Source organism: Lynx canadensis, chromosome E1 (assembly GCF_007474595.2).
Source record: "Lynx canadensis isolate LIC74 chromosome E1, mLynCan4.pri.v2, whole genome shotgun sequence".
NCBI classification, from domain to species: Eukaryota; Metazoa; Chordata; class Mammalia; order Carnivora; family Felidae; genus Lynx; species Lynx canadensis.
Window position 1 is genome coordinate 56,614,624 of NC_044316.2, and position 23,087 is coordinate 56,637,710.

At 56.0% G+C, this 23,087-nt stretch overlaps 1 non-coding gene across 1 annotated transcript; it reads left to right on the forward strand.

The window, feature by feature from the left end:
- The first annotated feature begins 9,384 nt into the window (after positions 1-9,384).
- TRNAQ-UUG lies at positions 9,385-9,469 on the forward strand. Its single transcript has one exon. It is a non-coding gene; the product is annotated as a tRNA-Gln (tRNA).
- The last annotated feature ends 13,618 nt before the right edge of the window (positions 9,470-23,087 follow it).

Consider the following 23,087-nt stretch of genomic DNA (forward strand, 5'->3'; position numbering starts at 1 on the left):
GACAGCTCCATGGTCTCCAGGACAGTTGAAAATTCCAGACTAGTCATCGGACCAAGGCTAGCATGGGCCGGCCATCCTTGGAGGTGCCACATTGCTTGTCACCACGCCCCGCTCCACTTGGCCGTGTCCCGGAGTGTGGGCCTTGGGGGTCAAAGGTGGGCAAGAGAGCGACAACAAGAAGTCTAGTGGGTTGAATCGTTGTGGGTCGAACCCCCCGAAAGGTCACGGTCAAGCTCTAACCCCAAGCACCTGTGAATGTGAACGTCCCTGGGAATAGGGTCTTTGGAGATGGAATTCATTAAGCAGAGGTCATACGGATTGGGCCCTAAATCCAATGACCGGTGTCCTTCCAAGAGGGAAGTTCAGGCACAGACACACACAGGGGAGAAGTTCAAGTGACGACAGAGGCCGAGACTGGGTTGATGTGTCTCTGCAAGCCAAGGACCACCAAGCACTGCCTCCAGAAGCCTCCAGAAGCCAGGAGACAGGGAGGGACCGTCTCTCCCCTAGAGCCTCAGGGGGAACCGACTTTGCCAACACCTCGACTTTGGACTTCTGGCCTCCACAACTCTGAAGGAGTAAACACCTGTTGTCTTAAGTCCCCCAGTCTCTGGGGATTTATTCCAGCAGTCCCTGGCAACTAAGAGAGTGTCGATTTCCCCGAGGCCCCAGAAGCCCTCAGAAAGAAACAGAGTTGGGGTTGCCGTCAACGCACCCTTTCAGGGACACCACGCAATATTGTGATTTAGAATAAAAAATAGATACGTTTGGTTTTCATCCCTCTTTCTGGCCCAGAGCTCCTAAAGCCCTTGGAATTTCCTAAGTGGGGAGCACAGTAAGGGTGATGGGATGTTGGCTGAGGTCGGGGGCTGGTTGCCTTGTGCCCAGAGGATAGAAGCTGTCAGTCCCACCCCTGACCTCCGGGAGGGGACAGCGGCTGGAGGGTCAAGCAATCACCAATGGTGGATGATGTAACCCATCCTGCCTTTGTAGGGAAGCGTCCATAGAAACCCAAAGGAGCCGGTTCGGGGAGCCTCCAGGCTGGTGGACAGGACGGGTTGGTGGAGATTTGGGGACGGTGGCGTGCCTGGAAAGGGTGTGGAAGCCGCCCCCCTCCCCTTCCCCACACCTCGCTTTATGCACCTCTTCCCTCCGGCTGTTCTGAGATACATCCTGTTGTAAATAATCCAGTGACATCGAGTGGAAAGAGTTCCCTGAGTTCTGTGAGCCACTCTAGCAAATTAATCGAACCCAAGGGGGGAGTCGTCGGAACCTCCAAACTACAATCCGTCATTCTAAGGGGGGGGACAGTCTCGTGGGACTGAGCCCTCAACCTGGGGGATCTGACGCTGTCTCCCGGCAGATGGTGTCAGGATTGAATTTCATCGTAGGACCTTGAGCCGGTGTCAGAGAATTGCCTGGTGGTGTGGGAGGGGGGAAGCCACACGCACATTGGAATTGGGTCCCAGAAGACTCTCGTGCCACTACGGGGGCAGTCACCACCCAGCAGAGAAGGCAGGACTCAAGGTCCGAGACAGCTGGCGCTGCCCTTGGCGGGGCAGACCCTTCATGTCCTGTGTCCGGGGTTCTCCACACCCACCTCCCAGCGTCGATTATAACACCACTAAGGGTGCCAACTCGTTCTGGGCACCTGCTAGGCCCTCACGGACCTAATTTCTCACACCCTCCAAGACCAGTGTGGTCATTGCGGATGAGATGACAGGCCATGGGGAAGCTTCTAGAACAGGCATGGCACACAAGGGTGCTCCGTGTGGCTCCCGTCTTTCCTCATGCGGAGGCAGGGAGCCACAAGGCACTCTTACGGGCAGGCTCCTAACAGAAAATCAACAAGGGGCAGACACCGAAGACCGGGGCGTCAGGCCTTGCGGCTACGTGGCCCTTGCCCTCCCGGCTCCTCTCCCCGCAGGCCCACCCCTTCCCAGAGGTGAGGCAAGACCTCCTCACTCCCGGCCAAGGGTTCTGTTGTTGCCCCCGACACCCGGTTTCCCCTTAAATATGCCCTGGGAGCTACCCGCCCATCACCATTGACTAAGCCCCCACCACGCACTCAAGCTGTGCCACACTGCACCACGGAGCCCCAAAGTGGCAGACGCTGTCCCTGACCTCGGGAAGCATGCCTGGCACGCTTCCGAAAGACACCCCAGGCCTTGAGCGATGGGAGAAGCCAAGGGCCATCCTGACTCCCCATGCCTGCAGCCACCACCAAGGGATCGCCCGGAAGCCCGGACTTCTCCAAGGGGGGCCCCCCCCAGGCCAGGGGCGAGGGGCGGGACCTGAAGTCCCAGGACACATTCCAGTAATCAGCTTACTCAAAAACACTGGGTGGGGAGGGAGGGAGGGGGAGTCAGACCATTCAAGCGGCCAACGATCACAAACATAATGGTTCTACAAAGGCACAGTGGGGCAGGGTGCGTTTCTGAGAGGAGCCTCGGGGGTTCACAAACCCCTGTTCGCGGGGCCTGCAATCCAGACCCTCGGGGTCGGCTCTCACCCGCCCGCTGCCACGCCACCTGCCCTCGCCAGCGGTGACCAGCATCCGGGCCCCGCACGAGGCACTCCTTTCCTCCCACGCGGTGTCCTCGGCTTCCCTCCGGGCCCACCCTGAACGCCCACCCGCCTCTTGGTCCCAGAGAGCTTGGCCCCTGGAGCGGACGCTGCACGGTGGCACCAGGGAGGCACCGAAGCTCCCCCCGTCCGGCAAGGGACGCAGAGAGGACACTGGCGTTCATTCTTCTCCTCCCACCCTGTCAGGCCCGGTCCCCTCCCGTAGCCGCCACATAAATCCATTTAACCTTTAAAGGGCCAGGTGGCAGCCCCAGGGAGGGAGAGCTAAAACTCCTGGCCCGACGCCCCCTCCTCCGCTCCGACTCCCCCGTCACAGAGGGAAGGGGGTTTAGAAGACGGAGGAAGAGCTCCCTGCCGGCCCTACCCATCCATCAAAGTGATGGGGCTCAGGCCGCCAAGCATCCAGGGAGGTTTTCCAAGCAGGGACAAAGGCCAAGGAATGAGGTCGCTGTGAGCGAATGAGCCTATCTGTCTAACTTCCCTGGAGGGCAGCCGTGTCCCTGATGACAGGGCCTTTCCCACCAAGGGGGCAGGCGGCCCCGAGGCTCCCCCAGGGTCCTGAGGGCCTGGCGGCAGGGGCTCCGCCTGGGGCCTGACACCCTGGGGCTGCCTCCCCCCACCCCTCACCTGGCACCGGCCCCGCCATTCGCTCAGTGGAGCGTCGTCCGCATTCCGGGCAGGGCCCTGGGTGCCCGGGAGGCACGGAGGGGGCAAGCAAAGGTGTTTCTGACCCCGTGGTCTGTGGGGGCGGGGAGGCAAGCTTGCACAAAATCATTTTTATAGGCATGAGGGTAAATCCTAGGATGCGGTAGGGAGGAGGTGCCGGGGAGCCCCGGACGGCCAGAGAGAAGACAGAGACAGCACCTCTGCAGAGGGGACATTTGGTCTGGGTCTCACTGCATGAGTAGGAGTTCTCTGGGCAGACAAAGGGAACTTGGATGGAGTGGCTGGGACGTGGGTGGTGATGAGATGGACGCCCAGGCCGGGGTCCTAGGCCACCCCCGAGGGTCAGCGAGACTAGCCCAGAGCAATGCCACAAGCTGGCAGACCGTGGGCTGAGCCCCCCAGACCCCTTGTCAATGCTGGACGCACGCGCTCAGGGATGGCCTCGGCTGCAGAAAGGCCTCGCCCTTCCCTGGGGTGGGGGGCTGCATCCGAAGTCCCATCGATGGAGGGCACGAAGGACCGGCGGGCTCTGAGGGCCAGACTCTCCCTCCAACGGGCTCCTGCTTCCCTCCCTGCATTCGCTCTCTAATCAACATCCTGCAGGCTCCATATGCCTCCGGGGAAACCGTACCTGGAAGGCAACGTTGGGTAAAGGTAAGGGCCGTAATTTAGAAATCAGTGGTCGGGGCGCCTGGGTGGCTGAATCGGTTAAGCGGCCGACTTCGGCTCAGGTCATGATCTCGCGGTCCGTGAGTTGGAGCCCCGCGTCGGGCTCTGTGATGACCGCTCAAAGCCTGGAGCCTGTTTCGGATTCTGTGTCTCCCTCTCTCTCTGACCCTCCCCCGTTCATGCTCTGTCTCTCTCTGTCCCAAAAATAAATAAACGTCAAAAAAAAAATAGAAATCAGTGGTCAATAAACCAGATCAGAAATAAAAGCTCCCCACCAAGAGACAGCACAAAGTGATTTTAATCTCATAATCAAGACTCACTCTGCTCCTGAAACACCCTCCGAGAACCCCAGAGTCGGCCCGGAGCCGCACAGATGCTGGGTCCTCCGCGTCCCCGGCCCGCTCCCCGAACCAAGACTCGGCCCACGAAGGATGTTCATGTGTGGCGGAGGGAGTGCGTCAGAAGCAGCGCTGGAAACAGCGCGTAGCCAGACGGCGACACGGAAGGAGCAGAGGACGTGTTCCGGGACGGTGAGCAAGGGCGCCAGGATATCGGTGTTCCGAGCAGCTTGAAGCTGCTCCCGCAAGAACAGCAGAGCTGCTGGAAACCTCCGACGTGCACACCACGGGGACGAGACGGGTCCGCACCCTGGCCGCCAGGCACTCCCCGCGCCAGGAGAAGGGGACCGCGAGGCGCCTGGCCGACAGATGAAGGCACCTGGGCTCTCGGGGATGGCAAATCGGGAGGTAACAAGCACAACCCACCTCCTCCCCTTCTCCTCCCCGGATCCCCGGGCTGAGCAGCTCAAGGCTGGAGACAAATTAATTTGCCTTAAGGTGCTCGAGTTTATCCATTAATTACACTCGTCCTCCCGAGCAATTTTCCACCTGCTTCCCACAAACATCCTCACGCCTCTGGTGCGAGTGCCAACCTCACACCCGGCCTCGAGTGGCTGCTGAATTGCCCTCGTTCATTTGTTTATTAGGAGGACGCTCCGTTGCCAGGGATTCGTTGAGGAAGACACCGAGGTGTGGCATTCATTTATTCTGACCTGCCCCGCTGTCTCTCTCCGCAGCTTAGGGAGGGAGGCGTTCGGTCCTCTGCTTTTCTTTTTTTTTTTTTTTAGACGTTTATTTATTTTTGAGACAGAGAGAGACAGAGCATGAACGGGGGAGGGGCAGAGAGCGAGGGAGACACAGAATCCGAAACAGGCTCCAGGCTCTGAGCGGTCAGCCCAGAGCCCGACGCGGGGCTCGAACTCACGGACTGCGAGATCGTGACCTGAGCTGAAGTCGGACGCTTAACCGACTGAGCCACCCAGGCGCCCCCTGTCCTCTGCTTTTCTAATGTGCCTGGCCCATGCGACCTGGTCCCTGCGGAACAGTGTGCAGGTGAGCGTGCATTTTCCCCTCTCACCTCCTCCCTGCCAGATCTCCGGGGACCCGCAGGCTGGGGGCTTAGGGCCGCTTGGGGTGGGGGAGGGGAGGACCCCCGAGCTGGAACCAGGGTGCAGACCCACCCCCTAAAGCATGAGGGTGGGGGGAGTGACCTGGGTGCCGGGCGAGGTTTGTGACTACGGCACAGCAGATGCCCTGGGCCTGGGGTGAGGCAGGGGTGAGGCAGGTGCCCCCCTCCAGGCGCAGCCCTGAGTCAGAGGGTGCCTAGGAGCTGAGTGGACCCTGATCTCCTTAGAGCCGGAGAGTAAGGCCAAGTGGGAGCCTAGGAAATGCCGGGGACAACACAGAGGGGCCACAGAGGACCACGAGGGCCCGGGGAGCACAGAGCGGGATAGGACAAGGTCCCTTGTGCGACAGGTGGCATGGGCTGCAGGTGCAGCAGCCCAGGGGACCGCTGTAGGAAGGACACAGGCGGGACTGGGCAGGTGGGGCAGAGTGAGGGCAGGGCCTGGACAGCCGGGCCCACGCGTCAGACCTGAGTCTGGGCCGGGTCCCCATCCCCGAGGGGGCGGGGCCAGGCACGGCCACCAGGAGGCCCTGCGGCAGCAACACGGGTCTCCAGGGAGGCCACCTGCCAGTTCTTCTCACATAGCGGAGCCACCGGAGATGCCAACCGGCCAGCCCTCTGCACACTGGGGCCCTGTCCAGGTGGCCTTGGCACGCTAACCTCTGGGAACCAGCCGAGACCAGCCTGGGTTTCAGGGTTACATCTAGGTCAAGTTCTCCGCCAGGCACTCAGAACTTATACATCTACTAAGCTGACCTGCGCCTCAGTTTCCTTGCATGTAAATGAGGAAGAATAATGATCGAAACTACCTCACAGGAGCGCTGACGGAATTCTGACAACGTCACTAAAACCTCGGATTGCGAGTCACTTGTGCTGCGAGTATTTTGCAAGACAAGCAAACATTTCTAATAAATTTAAGAAAAAAAATTTTTTTTAACATTTATGTATTTTTGAGACAGAGAGAGGCAGAGCGTGAGCAGGGGAGGGGCAGAGAGAGAGGGAGACACAGAATCCGAAGCAGGCTCCAGGCTCCGAGCGGTCAGCACAGAGCCCGACGCGGGGCTCGAACCCACGGACCGCGAGATCGTGACCTGAGCCAGAGTCACGTGCTTAACTGACTGAGCCACCCAGGCGCCCCTCTAATAAATTTTAACTTGATAAACGAGTAAGGCCTTGCAGTACGAGTAGTACGTGACATTGAATGTCACATGATCACAACGGAGTCAAATGATTCTCTCTCTCTCTCTCTCTCTCTCTCTCTCTCGCTAGCTTGCTCACTGCGGGATTGTGGGTAATCATCTCTCATGCTTGGATGCTTGGCCTCAGGCCGCGGTGTTTGGCAGAAATCAGGGATTTTTCAGAACATTGGAAGGTGCCCACAACTGGTACCAGTGTATTTTTGTCACTTCAAAGGACCTGTGGACAGTCCTTTGCTTTGCCAGACAAGAGTGAGCTTAGGAAGGCTTTGCTTCATTCTAGGGCATTGGATAGGCTCCTTGTTAAAGCTGCATGAAAAGAAAGAGATTCCATTGAGCCAACAGACAGCAGTGATTCCGTGAGTGACGGTGAGCTCCACCAAGCCCGGAATCTTCCAGACTCTGAGCACTCCTGCGGGAGGGGCCTTGATGACAGCTTCTGCCCCTCCCGCCACACTCAAGCACGGGACTGGACTTTAGGCCAGCCCTGCACCGTGAGCTCCTCGGGGCTGACAGTGCCCCCCCCCCACCCCGCTGCCCTGCCCTGAGCCAGCAGGCAGCATCCCCACCTGCTCTTCGGAGCCCCCTCCCCACCCCGCATCCCCTGGGCGGCCCATGCCGGGGACAGGGCTAGAACTTACAGCCTTCGTCATAGACGGCAGCACAAAAACACAATAAAATAAAATGAATGTTTTCTCGGTGAAAATCCATTAGATGAGTTACTGTTGTAATTTAATAATAGGATCGGAAGCTGTTGCAAATTATCGAAGTATATAATTAAAGTAAATCTATTTTAAAGTCCTTTATTGCTGGGTGTTTCCCAGGTCTCAGCTCCCCTCCCCAACCCCCCTTCCCTCTCCGAGTGTGGGGAGGGGGACAGGTGCCATGGGCTTCTTTGGAGCCGTCGGCACCTGGTAGCAGGCAGGGCTGAGGCCCCAGCCTGGCCTCCCCTTTGGCAGAGCAAGGGGAGAATAAGTGACAGGCACCAGCTGAGGTCAGATCCCAGGACCCACCCCCTCTACATCCTCTGGGTGAGGGTTGATTTTTGCCCTAAACGCTGAACCAGTTAAACCAAGGAGGGGGTGGGGTAGGAAAGGGGGAGGCTTATGCCCTGAGAACACCCCGTCCGGAGGGGCAGTTGCCACTGACCCCTGGACCTCAGCTTTGCTAATAATTATCGATCTCAAGATGGTGTCGTGCTTATGGGGCAGCAGGAAGCTAAGACTCAGACGTTCAGGGGCCCCTGGGTGGCTCAGTCGGTTACGCGTCTGGCTTCAGCTCAGGTTGTGATCCTGTGGTCCGGGAGTTCAAGCCCCATGTCAGGCTCTGTGTTGACAGCTCAGAACCTGGAGCCCGCTTCGGATTCTGTGTGTCCCTCTCTCTGCCTCTCTCTCTCTCTCTCTCAAAGGTAAATAAATATTTTTTTAAAATTTTTAAGAAGACTCAGAGAGGTTCAGGACTGGCCCGGGGTCACAGAAGGGCAAGGGGCAGAGCTGGGATCTGCCCTTGTCAAGCCCTGGACGCAGGACCAGCCGCCTCCCCTAAAGCTCCAGGCAGGGATAGCTGTTTGCTGGGTGTCGAAGCCCTCTCTAGTCACCTTGCTCAGCTACTGTCCATTTTCCAAGGAGGAAAGACGGGTGACACACACAGCTGCCTCCACGGTTGTTTCCCACCTTCCAGGACTGAAGTGTCACACACAAAGTTCAGCCCCAGTCTCTCTCCGCGCTCGAAACCTGGAAAGGGTAAAAGCTTCAGACCCTCTGGGATGAATCTCCCCCATCAGGAAGCCCGGGGTAGGTCCTGGGGGGCTCCCAACGCCCCCAGACCCTGCGTTCTGCCTGGCCTGCCACAGGGACGGGGCGTGCAAGCCCGCCAGCCTGGCACCGGAAGGGGCCGGCTGAGCCTTCTGTCACCTGTCGTGATGGTAATGAAAGAATTTCTCTAGAAAGAATTTCATTCAAACCCAGGACAGCGCGTCTCCCCCTTTTCTAGAGCACTCAGGACCGCTGTGCCCCTGGCAGCCGCAGAAACCGAGTGACCCAGAGAGACATTAAGCCACAAGGGCCACTTCGTTAGCACAGTGAGCTCTTGGCTTAAGAGAGAAAATGATCCCCCGGAAAAAAGAGGAACTTCCTGCCCACTGGCAGTTTTCCAGGGTACTTCAGGAGAGCCGATCCTTGCCCCTGCAGCCCTGGGCAGGGACCCCGTCCTCCTCCTGCTGGCCTCCCTCCTCCTCCCCAGAGGACAGAGCACTGAGGAGCCCCCCACCGTCACCCCAAAGAGGATGAGCAGGAGGCATGGGCTAGGCAGGCTGCGGTCCTATGCAAATGAGATGCAAAGTGGATGCAAATCCGAGCTCTCTGAATCTCCTGTTGTCATCTGGTAGCTGAGCCCTCCCTGCGCTCTGAAGGCCACCGTCTCCTTCAAGTGCAACAAGGACAGCGTGCTCTGGCGATGGGACAGGGAACAGGGCTTCGTGGAAGGCAGGGGGCTGCCCCCCCACCACGGGCCTGACCGGCCCTCGGATGCCACGTTTCCCAGGGTTCTTCTAAGCACCTACGTTCTCCTGCTCATGGAGCTGTAGACCAGGGTCGACTGCAGAGATTTGCAAGTTACCGTGATCTTTTCTGGTCGTGATCTGCCTGTGCTGGGGCTCCACAGCAGACATCACCTTTGTCCACTGCATAAGCACTCGGGATGCACGGTGACCACCGTTTGTTGAGGGCCCTCTATGTACCCCACGCTGTTCCAGGTGTTAAACAGCAGGCATGCCCCATGCCCATAGAAAATGCACAAGAGGGGCGCCTGGTTGGCTCAGTCGGTTGAGCGTCTGACTTTGGCTCAGGTCATGATTTCGCGGTTCGTGGGTTCGAGCCCCGCATCGGGCTCAAAGCTGTCAAGACTGTCCGCACAGAGCCTGCTTCAGATCTTCTGTCCCTCTCTCTCTGCCCCTCCCTCACTTGCACTCTCCAAAAATATGTAAATATTTAAAAAAAGAAGGAAAGAAAATATACAGGAAAGCATAGCTCTAGCTACATCCGTAAAAATGTAATCTGCATTACAGAGCTGCAAAGTATGATTTTTTTTTTCCTATCTTACACAGGAGGATACGGAAGTCCAGAGAGGTTGAGGGACAAGTTCAAGGTCACACGGCTAAGCAAAGGACCACATCCCACCCCCCACCGCCCTACAGGTACACACCCCAACTGGTTTATAATGGTGGCGACCGTGGCATTCTCTGAGCCATCAAGTCGAGCAGGAAGGATTTCCAGGTGCTCCTCAGGGCGGAGCATTCCCTCAGGGCAGCGGGGAGCGTGGTTCAGACTTCCTTTGTTGGTTTTTTTTTTTTTTTTTTTGTCTGCCTCTTACAGCCCAGAGCTGGCCAGGGCTGGAAAGCCCCGCGGGGCCGACCAAGGGCGCACCTGCTGGGCGGGCGGGCACCTGCGGGTTGAGCTGGGGGCCCCCAGGAGGCAGGCAGGCTAGGCAGGGTCGCCCAGGACTCACTGCGGCACCCCAGCCCCTAGGAGTGCATAACACCAGTGGGTACACCACGACCTTTACCAAAAGGAGGGACGGATGGGTTGATAGTACCAAGGGGGCTGTTCAGACTGGTTTCCACTCAATGGCTGTTTGTAGGGAGCGGGGCGAATGGGGTGCAGGACTCACTCTCCTCCCCAAGCCTGTCTCGTCGTCGCAAAGGGCTGTGTCAAGGAACACACGGTCCAGCGGGCTGGGGGGCCGGGTGCGCTTGCCCCGCACCCCGTTGGCCTTGCTTGGGAAGACGCCCCGTCTACGGAAAAGGCCGGCGTGCTGGGGCTGTGAGCAAGGAGGGTGTTCAATTTCCCCTGGAGCCTAGACCAGCCTTCCAAGCCACAGCCCTTAGCTGTTAGGAAGAAAAAAAAGGCTTTTGTTATGAGAGCCCTCTTTAATGGGAAGGAAATGCAGTCTTGTCAAAAGCCCGGGATGGTAACACTTCCCTAACACAATACAAGCTGGTGACAACATCTAATGAAGACTTTTATGATAGGAATGTAATTGTAAAAAAAAAAAAAAAAAAAAAAAATGATTAAAAAATTGGTCTCGGTGCTTTGTGATCCAAGAGTTCATATGCGTCCTCATTCATGCACTAAATAAGCCCCTAATTAATCTTGAACCTTGAAGAAAGGAGACTAGATTGGCGTTTTCTCCATAAGGACGCACTTCACGTTTTGGGAAGTTTGAAGAGGCTCTTCAGCATTTTCCTTTAGTGGTATTTTATCAGCATTTTAGAGAGGTCTCATTAGGCTGCCGAGGCTGCTAATTGCATTACCATATTTTTAAGCCTCGTAGGTGAGGGTCAGGCTCTCGGGGCCCGAGTTCTCCGGCTCATTCGCTGGTTTGACACGTCAGAGATCGGGCATTCATTTTGCCTCCTGGAAGAAGGGAAGACAGGCCCCGGGCTGTGGGCTGAGCGGGCTCCTCTCCGCCGGCCGCTGGCTTGGGGCAGCAGAGGAAAGAGGCCACCTCTCCCACCGGCAGGGGCCAGGCTGCTTTCCCTTGGTGGAAAATTTAGCTTCAGGAATCATTCTGATGCCATCATTTCTAGGGAGGAGGAAGGAACATCCAACTTGACAGCCAAGAAAAGCAAAGCGAAAGGAATGTGTGTATGTGTGTGTATACATAGATAGATATGAATATATGCGGGGACAGATAGATATAAATATACATGCATATATAAATATATGTATATGTGTGCACGGGTAGATATGAATATATGCACATATGAATATATATGTGTACATAAATAGACGTGAGTATGCTTGTGTGTATGTAAATGTATACATATGGAGGTAATATAAATATGTGTGTATGTAAATATATGTATATGTGCGTGAAGAGATAAGAATGTGTGTGAACGCGTGCTGAGTGATGCTGCTTATGTTTGCCTGGATAGCTCCCCTCTATTTAAAGGCAATTTTGATGGAAAAGTCATTCCCAAACCTAAACTCCTGGACGGATAAAAGCGTGCCCTCCACTGACGGCTTCACGTATATTTGCTTAATCCTCACTACAACCCCAAGAAGACTTGACCGGTATTTCCCTCGTTTTACATAGCGGGTAATGGATTCTCAGAGATCCCAAGTCACAGGTCTCGTAAGTGGAGGAATGACCATTTGAAGCAAGGCCAGCAGATTCGGAGGCGTGAATATCCCCCCACCCCCAGAGTCAGGAGCCCAGGAGGCAAACAGAACTGGGTCCAAACCCCAGCTCTGCACCCCCAGGCAAGCGTCTTAACCCCTCTGAGCCTCTGGTAGCCATGTGTCCAAGAAGTGCAGAGATTTAAAAAAAAAAAAAAATGCAATGAGATCAGATACCTAGAGCAATAAATCCTGGCCTGGCCACTAGCCTCTCAGGCCACTGCAGGCCTGCGTGGGCGGCCGGACACGCCGAGCGGAGGCAGGGACCACTCGAGCAACTCGCAAACCCACGTCTCACCCACCAGAGCCACTCAGAGGCTTGGGATGGGGACAGCTCCCGTCTTTTGGCTTGAAAAGACCTCCCTCATTTCTCCTCCCCTCCAACCTCATCAGCAAAGTTGAAATAGACCATGTGCTGGGTCAGTTTCTCCTGGACAGTGGGAGGCTTTCTCCTCTGGGCTCTGTGTTGCTGGCTTCCCATAGACTTTTCTTCTAAGCACAGCAAAGGGTCATTTATTTCCCGTGGCTGGCTATTTTTTTTATTAAGTTTATTTATTTTGAGAGAGAGAGAGAGAGAGAGAGAGAGAGCATCTCAAGCAGGTTCTTTGCTGTCAGTGCAGAGCCCGACTCGGGGCTCGATCCCACAGAACTTGAGATCATGACCTGAGCTAAAATCAAGAATCGCACACTTAACTGACAGAGCCACCCAGGCGCCCCATAGGCTTTTTTTTTTTTTAACATGAGTGCCTGGGACCCAGCAGCTTCTTTTCATTAAGAGCCCCTCATATGCCTTCCCTTCCTCTCCCAGCCAGTCCTAACCCCACAACCCTGGGTCTCCCTGCAAGCTCATTCAGGCTTGGGGGGTCCTGCTCCCTGGTTGCCCCCTGGGAGGCCCTGGCAGTGACCAGGAGAGGGTTTTAATCCCCCCCAACAGGCCCCCGGAGGGAGCGATGTGCCCCACTCTGTGTTAGTACAAGGACAACCTCTGGAGATGAGCAGTCCCCTCCCGGCTGGGGATCTGGGCCTCCAGACCAGTGCTGCTGAAGGGCCACCCGAGTCCTTGTTCAGCACAAAATAAGGAAACCCTTCACCTGGACCCCAGGCTGCCAGGCAAGGACCACCGGTGTGGAAGGAGGAAGTGGGGGGGAGTCTCCGGGACCAGACCCATCTGGCTCCCTCCCGCTTGCGGCCAGGACACGCAGTGCCAGCCGTGGCCCCTCGCCAGCTGGCCGTGGCCCCTGCTCAGGCTAGGGGGGCTGTCTGTAGCAGGCTCAACGCTCTGGCCATGTCTACCTGAGCATCGTCTCAGACAGACTAGCAGTTTCTGGCAGTAAAGTCGAGGGCTGTCCGGGCTGCTCTGTAGGGTCCCTCCGCGTCCCCAGGTTTTGGAGAAGGAGGGAGGCACGTGGCGGTGGGGGGCGGGGGGGGGTCAGGGCCCTGCTTGTGCAGCCAGAAGCCAGCCAGACATGGGCACGAGTGCACCAGCCCGGCCGCATCCCACGTGCGTGGCCGTCAGCAGGTGACTCTCCGTCCAGACCTCTGTCTCCTCCTCTGCAAATGCAGCTTAAATCGTCACCACTTCTGGGGGCCTGGGAGGCCAGACGAAGACCAGTCCCTCAGCAAACATTTACGGAGCATCTGTCACATATGAGCCTCCTCACGTCCAGCCGAGGAGACGTGGTGGGTGAACAGGAAAGGATGGATGGGGACCAGTGGTGTGGAGGGGAGGGAGGGCCCCGGGAGGGCCCCGTGAGCGACAGGAAGGAGGCCTGGGGATCTCTTTTCCGCCAGGAAACCCTTTTTCATTCTGATTTTCTTTTGGCCGATCTCACTAGAAACTCGGGCCAAAAGAGAATGGCTCACACGACCCGGCTAGGAGGTGTTTCCTGTCCCAGGTGGGTCGTCCGTTCTCTCTCTCTCCATCTCTCCCTCCCTCTCCCTCTCCCTCTCCTACCCTCTGTCTGTCTCTCTCCCTCTCTCTCTCTCCCTCCCCCTTCTCTCCCTCTCACCCTCTCTCTCTTACTCTATTTCCTTGTCTCTCTTCCTCCCCCTCCTCTCCCTCTCTCTCTTCCCCTCCTCCTCTGTCCTCCCTTGCGCGCACGCGCGCGCGCGCACACACACACACACACACACACACACACACACACACACGGGCCAGCCATAAGAAAAAAAAAACAGGGTTGCATCCAACCCCAAAGATTCAGAATGACACATCCATTCCCACACTTCTTACCATTCTGTTCTTCACCAGCGTGAAGGCAACACGCACACAAACAAAACTGTTAAAATGCTCACCATATAGATTTACCTGGAAAGCGCACACACATCCATACGTCTAGGTATACGTGCCCTGGCCAGTGGAACCAGCCAGCTGTTGTCCCGATCAGCAGAAGGGGGCTCAAGGCCCAGTTACTAAGCCAGCAGCACTGTGGCCGGGGAGGGGGGCGGGGGAAACATGTGAGGCAGGCAGTGGTCCACCCTCTGAAGGCACTTGGTGACTTCTAGTCTTAGCGCAACCCCCACCTGAGGGCAGGGACCACGCAGTGTCCCCAGGACCCCCCTGGTGTCTCTCCTACAGCAGGTGCTCAGGCAGCGCTTGTCGAACGAATGCCCGCTCAACGCCCAGGTCGGAGGAGAGGGTTACTGGGGTGCTCGGGCCCTCCCACCTAATTCCTCACTCTGCCTAGAAGCCCTGCTCACTTGGCCGCGACCCCCTCGAGTCCTCCACGTGGCAAAACGTCCAAACGGGAAAGTCCGGAATGAATCTGGGTGGCCAACTAACTGATTCTCCGAGTCGGCGAGGTTTCTAAAGCGTGTGCCAGCCGAGGGCACTGTTATTTTATAAAACAAGGGATCTCTTAACACCACAAGGTGCAAAGGACATAATCCCAGCATAGAAGGTAGCTCTTTAACCGCACCACATGCAGCATTTGGAAGGACTCAGAACTCTGTCTGAGTTTTGCCGCCTTGGAGAACCAGCATCAGACATCAGACCAGGAGGGCTTTGAGGGGGGTGGGAAGGGGCTGAGCCGGGACGACAGGAGGGAAGTGGGGACCCGTCGGGGGAGGGGGGGAGGGGCGTTCACGGTCAGCGCGAGACTACACACCGGGTTCCAGGCGGAGCCCGAGACCTTGGGAAGGAGATGCGGGGGGTCCCGATCAGGAAGCCCACCGGGCAGAGAGCGGAACTCCGGAGCTGGGAACCCTCCACGCTTGGATAGAGTTTCACCTGGAAAGCCGATCGGGGAAAGTCAAAGTCCTAACGATTCCCTCTGGACACTGAGATTCCTTCAGCTTCTCAGCTAAAGAACCGGGGACAAATTGGGTTCAAGGCTGGCTCTCCGTCAAAGCTCTAATTGTCCAGAGACAGGTCTTCGTTTCTCAGGAAACTTCCCTGTGAAACCAGGGGCCAAAGCGAACAGAAACCCCGCTGCCTGAGTCCCACCTCCACCGCGCAGCCACACGGTGTGACAGCGTCACCCAGGAGGAGCTCCAGAGGACCGTCCCCCTCCGCCCCACCCCCCACCCACCCCCTACCCCCACCTCCGCCCCACCCCCACCCACCCCATATCCCCACCCACCCTATACCCCCACCTCCAACCCACCCCCACCCACCCCCTACCCCCACCTCTAGTCACCATCCACCCGTTTCACTCCACACTGTCACTGAGCACCTTCTCTGTGCCCAGGCACAGGTAAGGTCCTCATCCACCGAAGGTCCCCCAGCCTGTGGCCCTTTCGTCATCAAAGAGGAAGGAAAGAGAATTGTCTTTGAGGTGCCCCCCTAACCCTCCTGCCTCTCTCTCCCCCACCCTCCCGCCTGCCTCTTCTGTTTTGGTTCTCGCTGCCGGAGCAAACCTGAGGTCCACGGTGTGGACGCACAGGGAAGGGTTAGCCCCAGGATCTCAGCTCTGGCTGCACAGTCGAGTCCCCAGGGGATTGTCAAACTGCTGAGGCCCAGGCCTCACCTAGAGACGGTGACCTCGCGTGTCTCGGATGGCCCAGCTTCCCTTCTGTGCTTCCAAAGCGTCCCCGGGGGGGGGGGGGGATGGTAACACACGGTCCAGTGATAACCTCCGGAGCGAACGGCCGCATAGGGCCGCCGGGTTAGCAAGTTCCCCCCCACCCCCAGGTCCTGTCACCTGGACGGAAGGAGGAATGAACGGCGAGGCTTTCCGCGGCTTGGAGCGGAGCGGGGAGAAGCCAGGTCAACACACGAGGCAGGTGCGGAAGGGAGAAGACGCGGGCCCCTTCCTTCACCCACGCGTCCGTCCCGGGCTCTTCCCTCCCTCCCTCCCTCAGTGGCTAAAAGCTGGGGCAGCGCTCCAAGCCATTTCTCCCAACCTGGGAGCCGTCTGAATGGCAGCTGGGCGCTGGCCAGCCTCCAGGGCCGCCTCCCCTGGTGCGGGTTGGGTTGTAAGGGCGGAGCGGCGGTCACCCTCTTCCTTCACCGGCAGGCCGGCCCTGCCCGGCGTGAGTGGGTGCACAACAGCGGGATTTCTCTTTGACTTCATCCCTCCCGCTCTACCCATCTCAGCTCCTCTCTCTCTGTCCCCCGCTGCAGTCGCCAGTGCTCCCCGCTGGCATGTCGGCTCTGGAAGCCACGTCCCCAGCGTGTCACTGCAGTGTCCCGGCGCCTCGCACAGAGGAGTGCTGGGCGGAAGACGGGGTACCCGGCCAACATGCAGGATGATGGTGTAGACACCCGCACGCAGGTGTTCATCCGCCTCTGCGAGGCACCCCCCTCCCCGGGTCGGTCTGGCTGGACCCCTGGGCACAGCCCCTCACCCTTCCATTCCCCTCGCCAGGTCAAGGCAGGCGCTGTCCCTCCCATGACGGCTACCCCGGCCTCCTCCCCTGGGCCATGCTCCCAGCTGGCCTTAGAAGCCAGAACACCCTGGTTCATCTTAACCGGCCGGACGATGGGCTCGTGCAATCATTTACTAATAATTGCATTTCCCCGCATGATTTGCTTTTTAGAATACAAATTCAAACGGCGTCAGAGTTATTTATCCCTCTCCATGCGAGACATCCTCCCTCCGGGACCTCCTATCCGGCATGCATTCCTGGGGCGCCGAGAGAGGAGGGATACAACTACACACCTGACCAGGAGAGTGTGGTTCGCGAGATAGATGCTCCCCTGTCGTGCAGGACCCTCTGCGTGTGCCTCGGTTTCCTCATCTGTAAAATGGGAGAATAACAGTATCTCCCTGATAAGGTTGCCGTGTGAAATGAGCGGTGACATATAAAACTTGGAGCCCATCTCTATCCGTTCTCCTCATTCCATGCGCACGCACAGAAGGGGGCTGAGAACTGCCCTCCTGCACCGTAGGCGGTAATGGCTGTAAAGCTACACATCTGGTCACTTCTCTCCCCTCATAAAAATCTCTCCATGGCTCCCCAGTGCCCTTGAGCGGAGCTCTTCGAAATGCGGTCCCCGCTGACCTCGACAGCATCACTTTGCAACCCCCTCACGCCCCCCCCCCCCACCTTCCAGCTGTACCTACCAACTCACTGGAGGGGGTGGCGGTCGGGAAGCACAGCTCTAGCCCTGAAGAGGGCTTGTTCCCAAATCCATTCAAAGCCGCAGAGTGAGCTCGCGCAGCATCTGATCAGAATCCGCCTCCGGCGGCGTCCTCTGGTTTAAGGGCAAAATGCAAACGATAAATTCTGAAATTAACAGCCGCCAAGATTCCTTATCGGGTTCAGGAAGCTCCCCTTTCTGCAGCCAAATGCTGCTGGATGGTGTCTGCCGTGTTTCCCGACTGCCGTTTGTGTGTTCCTGCGGGGCCCTTATCTCTTCCCACGTTCTTAGTTTTTAGAGGATAAGAGAGCAAAGTCAGCTGTTCCCAGAATTATCAGCCTGCAGTGGGACCCACCTGCACTCGGTACTCACCACGGAGGCAGAAGAACCTTCTAAGACCTGTAAAACCAATCTGGAGGGGTGGGGGGGGGGGGCGGGCAGAGAATACAAAGGAAAGAAAACCAGCTGAAGAGCTGAGGAGTCAAATATTATCCTAATGAATTGGGAGGAGGGGGGAGTTAAGGCACTAAGGTTAACAAATGTTCCCGTGTTCTTTCCTTTCTTCTTTGCAAGTTGCGGTCTTGTGTGTTTCGTGACGCCTGGTGTCAGGGCGTCTCGGCTTTCAGAGCAAGGAAAGTCGGCAGGTTTCATCTGTTCCTTGGATGCCAACAGAAATATATCTCAGCAGTCACGGAGAAGGCTGGTCACACTCCCAATGCCGTCTGGGGAACCCGGCCGGTCACATCCCCGGCGGGCAGGCAAAGCAGATTCAGGGTAAGATACACTTTGGCCTTATTGATCGCGAAGCTTCTTCATTACTTCTGTAGGGCTGCAGATCAATAGGCCCACAGAAATAGAATAGATTTTTTTTTTTTTAGAAAATCAATTAAACAGAATATTTCTTACAGAACTGAGTTTACGTGGCCGCTGTGTTTGGGGCACGACGTAACGTCGTGTGCTGGCTTCTTCCGAAGGGCTTCCTTCCAATGACCAAGTGTCAAAGCTTTGTTTGAAAGGTCAAATTTTGGGGCGCCTGGGTGGCTCAGTCTGTTGAGCCTCCGACTTCAGCTCGGGTCATGATCTCGCAGTCTGTGAGTTCGAGCCCCACGTCCGGCTCTGTGCTGACAGCTCGGAGCCTGGAGCCTGCTTCGGATTCTGTGTCTCCCTCTCTCTCTGCCCCTCCCTGCTCGTTCTCTCTCTCTCTCTCTCTCTCTCAAAAATAAACAAACATTAAAAAAATAAAAGGTTAAATTCTTTTAATGATTTTTAATTCAAAAGATTTAAAACAACAAAAAAATAAAAGGTCGAATTCGAAAGAAGAAAGGATTCCCTGGGAAAAAGCAGAAGCGCCCCGTTGAGCCCTGAACCCCTGGCCTGACACGACCAGTGTCGTTGCCAGAAAGCAGTGACGTTGGCCACCTCGGCCACTTCCCGCACATCGTCATATGGGCGAAATCTGCCAGCTTGCCTCCTCTCGGGCTGAAAACGTGGATCTGAAACTCCTTGGAAAGCTCGGGTTGATGTCTGAATTTCCCCATTCTGAAAGCGGAGGGCAGCTTGGCAGGCACACAGGTAAAAAATACGGCTGGGCTGCGGCTGCCCAGATCGGCCGGCGCTGTGCACCCCCCTCTGTCCCCCAAGGACACAGAGGAGCCGCCTGAGGCTCAGGGACGCTGGGTTCAGGCTCCGGAACAACATCGAGAGGCAGCTACAGCCTGGAGCCTCTGCCAGCTGGCCACACACATTTGGGCTCCTATTTGGGGAGTGTGTGTGTGTGTGTGTGTGCATTTTATTTTTCTAGTTCACAGATACACAAGCAAATTCCCACCCTATCAGAGGGAGCCACTTGTAAATGGGCAGTGGCCCCCCAAATCCTGATCTTAGCAGGTGGAGGCAGTCCCCAGCATCCCAGTCTCCCTGCATCTTTCTTTCTGGCCTGGCAACATCCCAGAGGACATCTATTTTTTTTTTTTTTTTTTTTAATTCTCGGGGCACCTGGGTGGCTCAGTCGGTTAAACATCCGACTTGGGCTCAGGTCACGATCTCACGGTTCAGGGGTTCGAGCCCCGCGTCGGGCTCTGTGCTGACAGCTCAGAGCCTGGAGCCTGCTTCCGATTCTGTGTCTCCCTCTCTGTCTGCCCCTCCCCGGCTCACGCTCTGTCTCTCAAAAAATAACTAAACGTTAAAAAATCTTTTTCTAAAAATTATCCTTGTGCTGCTGGCACCTCTAGGAACCGACACGGTGGCGCGGTGTGGAGCCCAGCGGGACGACCGAGCTGAAAGTCTGCCCACACCACCGAGCATAAGGAATTCTACGTTCCCGACACTACATAATAAATAATAAAGCTGTAATTCCATAGAGGAGCCTGGTGATGACATTTAAAAATCTCCCTTAGCTTTGTTCTTGTGGTTGGCGTCATCAGAACACCAGGATGGAGTCTCAGCCTGAATTTATGTCCCTTTCAGCAGGTGGGTGGCAGGGGGGTGGGCGGGGGGAGTGTTATTTAACATCATTTCCTTTCCTCTGTGTCTTGTCTTGGGGCTTGTCGATCAGTAACTCAGGGATTCCATCCGGGCCTCTGTTCCTCCCTGCTCCTCCCAAGGGCAGCCGGAACCATACTCCAAGAACCTAGGTTACTCCCCTCGCTAAAGGGGCATAAGGCGTTGGCTTTGAGATTCTGAACTGGATTAGGAAAGGGGAAGTATGATGCTCCGATCCTTTGTGGCAGGGTCACAAGAGAATCAGAAAGATCCCCAAATTCATCTAAAGTGGCAGGCTGCATCTCCCTGGGACCAACGTCTGCCTGAAAACGGAGCCGCTGTTCCCTGCGACGCAGAGTTTCTGCCTCTCTGGTTCCTTAGCCTTCTTCCTTAGCCTTCCTGTCTCTACGGAGAGCAGGGCTGGGGGATGGGGGGGAGGGGAGGCAGGAATTCGAGAATGCCGGAGCAGCGTGCCTGGTTGAGGCCTTAGGGGAGGGGGAGCATCGGAAGGCAGAGTTGGGGCACATGGGTGGCTCAGTGGGTTAAGTGTCCGACTCTTTTTTTTTTAATTTTTTTTTCAACGTTTATTTTATTTTGGGGACAGAGAGAGACAGAGCATGAACGGGGAGGGGCAGAGAGAGAGGGAGACACAGAATCAGAAACAGGCTCCAGGCTCTGAGCCATCAGCCCAGAGCCCGACGTGGGGCTCGAACTCACGGACCACGAGATCGTGACCCGGCTGAAGTCGGACGCTTAACCGACTGCACCACCCAGGCGCCCCAGTGTCCAACTCTTAATTTCGGCTCAGGTCATGATCTCACAGTCGGGGGATCGAGCCCCACATCAGACTCCACACTGAGCGTGGAGTCTGCTTGGGATTCTCTCTCCCTGTCTCTCTCTCTGCCCCTCCCCACATGTGCTCTCTCTCTTTCTCAAATAAATAAATAAACATAAAAAAAGAAGGAGGAGGAGGAGAAGGCAGTGTAAATTTAGAGAGCCAGAGGGAGGTTTTTTGCATCCAGTGAGTTGGGTCCTGTTAGATTTCATGGTACTTACTACGTGTCTCGGCAAAATGGTGAGTGACCGTGGAAGGATCACCTTTATACCTTCCAGATTTAGTTGTTCAGAAATTCACCTCAGATCCACAATAGACACTGAATTCTAAGACTTTTTTTTCATGTTTATTTATTTTTGAGAGAGAGAAAGAGACAGAGTGCAAGCAGGGGAGGGGCAGAGAGAGAGGGGGAGACACAGAATCCCAAGCAGGCTCCAGGCTCCGAGCTGTCAGCACAGAGCCCGACGCGGGGCTCAAACTCACTGAGATCATGACCGGAACCGAAGTCGGACGCCTAACCGACTAAACCACCCAGGTGCCCCCAAATCCTAAGACTTTAAGCAAACAGTGAAGGAGAAACAACAGCATTGGCCCAAGAAACAATGTGGGAGATGAGAAAATCCGTATACGTCACCTATTGGGACATTTGTACTTGAAAAGCCATAACTCCAAACTCTTGCCTCTCAGAGATGGACCCGACAGGACTTCAACTCGTTTAATAAACGAAAAGAGTGCCAGCCCTCTTTCCGGGTAGTGCCTGATTACCAACTAAAGGGCCTGCCCTCAGGGAGATGTGAGGCAGATGAACAAATACGGATGGATGGGAGAGAAACTCCAGAAGCACAGGGATGGTCTGTGTGTTCGCTGCCGGATCTCTAGAAGAGTGCCTGCGAATAGTAGGTCTTCAGTAAATCACGGACCAGAGTCAGTCCATATTATACACGTATATGTACGTCAGGTGGCAAAGACTGTGTGCCACGAACACTTCCTAAGAATAAATCGTAAATGTCCTACAGGGGCTGAGCTCAAATATCCTTGACCCTGGGGCGGGACAGATGCACGGCCCTATAAGCAGCCCCACGTTCGCCCTTCACATACCATCCAATCAATCAAGCCCACGGGCCACACACACACACACACACACACACACACACACACGGCTTCAATGCCCACGCGCAGTGGGTGATTTTTTAACCCTCCACGCCAGACAACAAAATGATTTTGGGTAACTGCGGTAGGCTGAAAAACGGCCCCCCAAAACATCCTACTCCCTAGAATCTGTAAAGGTTACCACATATGGCGAGAAGGGCTCTGCAAACGTGACTAAGTTAAGGATCTGGAGACGGGGAGATGATCCTGGGTTAGCCGGGTGAGCCCTAAAAGTGATTGCATGGGTCCTTGTAAGAGGGAGGCAGAGGCAGATTTGAGAGAGGAGAAAGCTATAGAACAGAAGAGACTGGAGTGCTTTGAAGATGCTGGAAGGGGCCACGAGCCAAGGAATGCAGCAGGTCCTAGAAACGGGGAAAGGTAAGGCGAGGGGCCCTCTTCTGGAGCCTCCGCCGGGAGGGCGGGCCTGTCAACACCTTGATTTCGGCCAGTGACGCCCACTTCAGACTTCCGGCCTCCAGAGGTCTAAGGTGACAGACATGTATTGTAGTAAGCCACTATATTTTTTAAAATAAAATGTTAATGTTTATTTATTTTGAGAGAGAGAGAGAGAGCACGAGCCAGGCTGCTTGTGCGAGTAGAGGAGGGGCAGAGAGAGACAGAGAGAGAATCCCAAGCAGGATCCACACGGTCAACGCAGAGCCTGATGTGGGGCTCGAACTCACGAACGGTGAGATCATGACCAGGGCCGAGATCAAGAGTCGGACGCTTCACCGACGGAGCCACCCAGGCGCCCCAAGGCCACTGAATTTTTGGCAGTTTGTTACAACAGCTGCGGGCAACTCAGACAGAAATGGGATGTGTCCTCGTCGTTCTTTTCCTGATTTGTGCTTCAACGCGATCATTTTAAAAGAAGAAGAAGTTTTCACCTTGAAAAGTCATTTGAATTCGGCGCGACGTTTCATACGTGCGCTGGAATGGGTACTTGCCAAACGTAAACAACATCTTGTCCCAGTTCCTACTGTGTCACTGCTTTAAATTTTAAACACAAACAAAAACTATACGGAGTCACCCAGGAGGACTGAGTCAAGTCAAGTTTTTTTCTTCATCCCTGCGATCAGCGAATTGCCAAGGTTTACTCCAAACCTGCTGTTTAAATGCAGGACAAAGCGGGGCGCGTGGGTGGCTCAGTCGGTGAAGTGTCTGACTCTTGATTTCCGCTCAGGTCATGATCTCACAGGTTTGTGAGTCTGAGCCCCTCAGAGCCTGCTTCACAGAGACTGCTTGCGATTCTCTCCCTTTCCCTCTCTCTCTCTTTCCCTCTGTCCCTCTGCTGCTCACGCTCACATGCTCTCTCTCAAAATAAATACATAAACATTAAA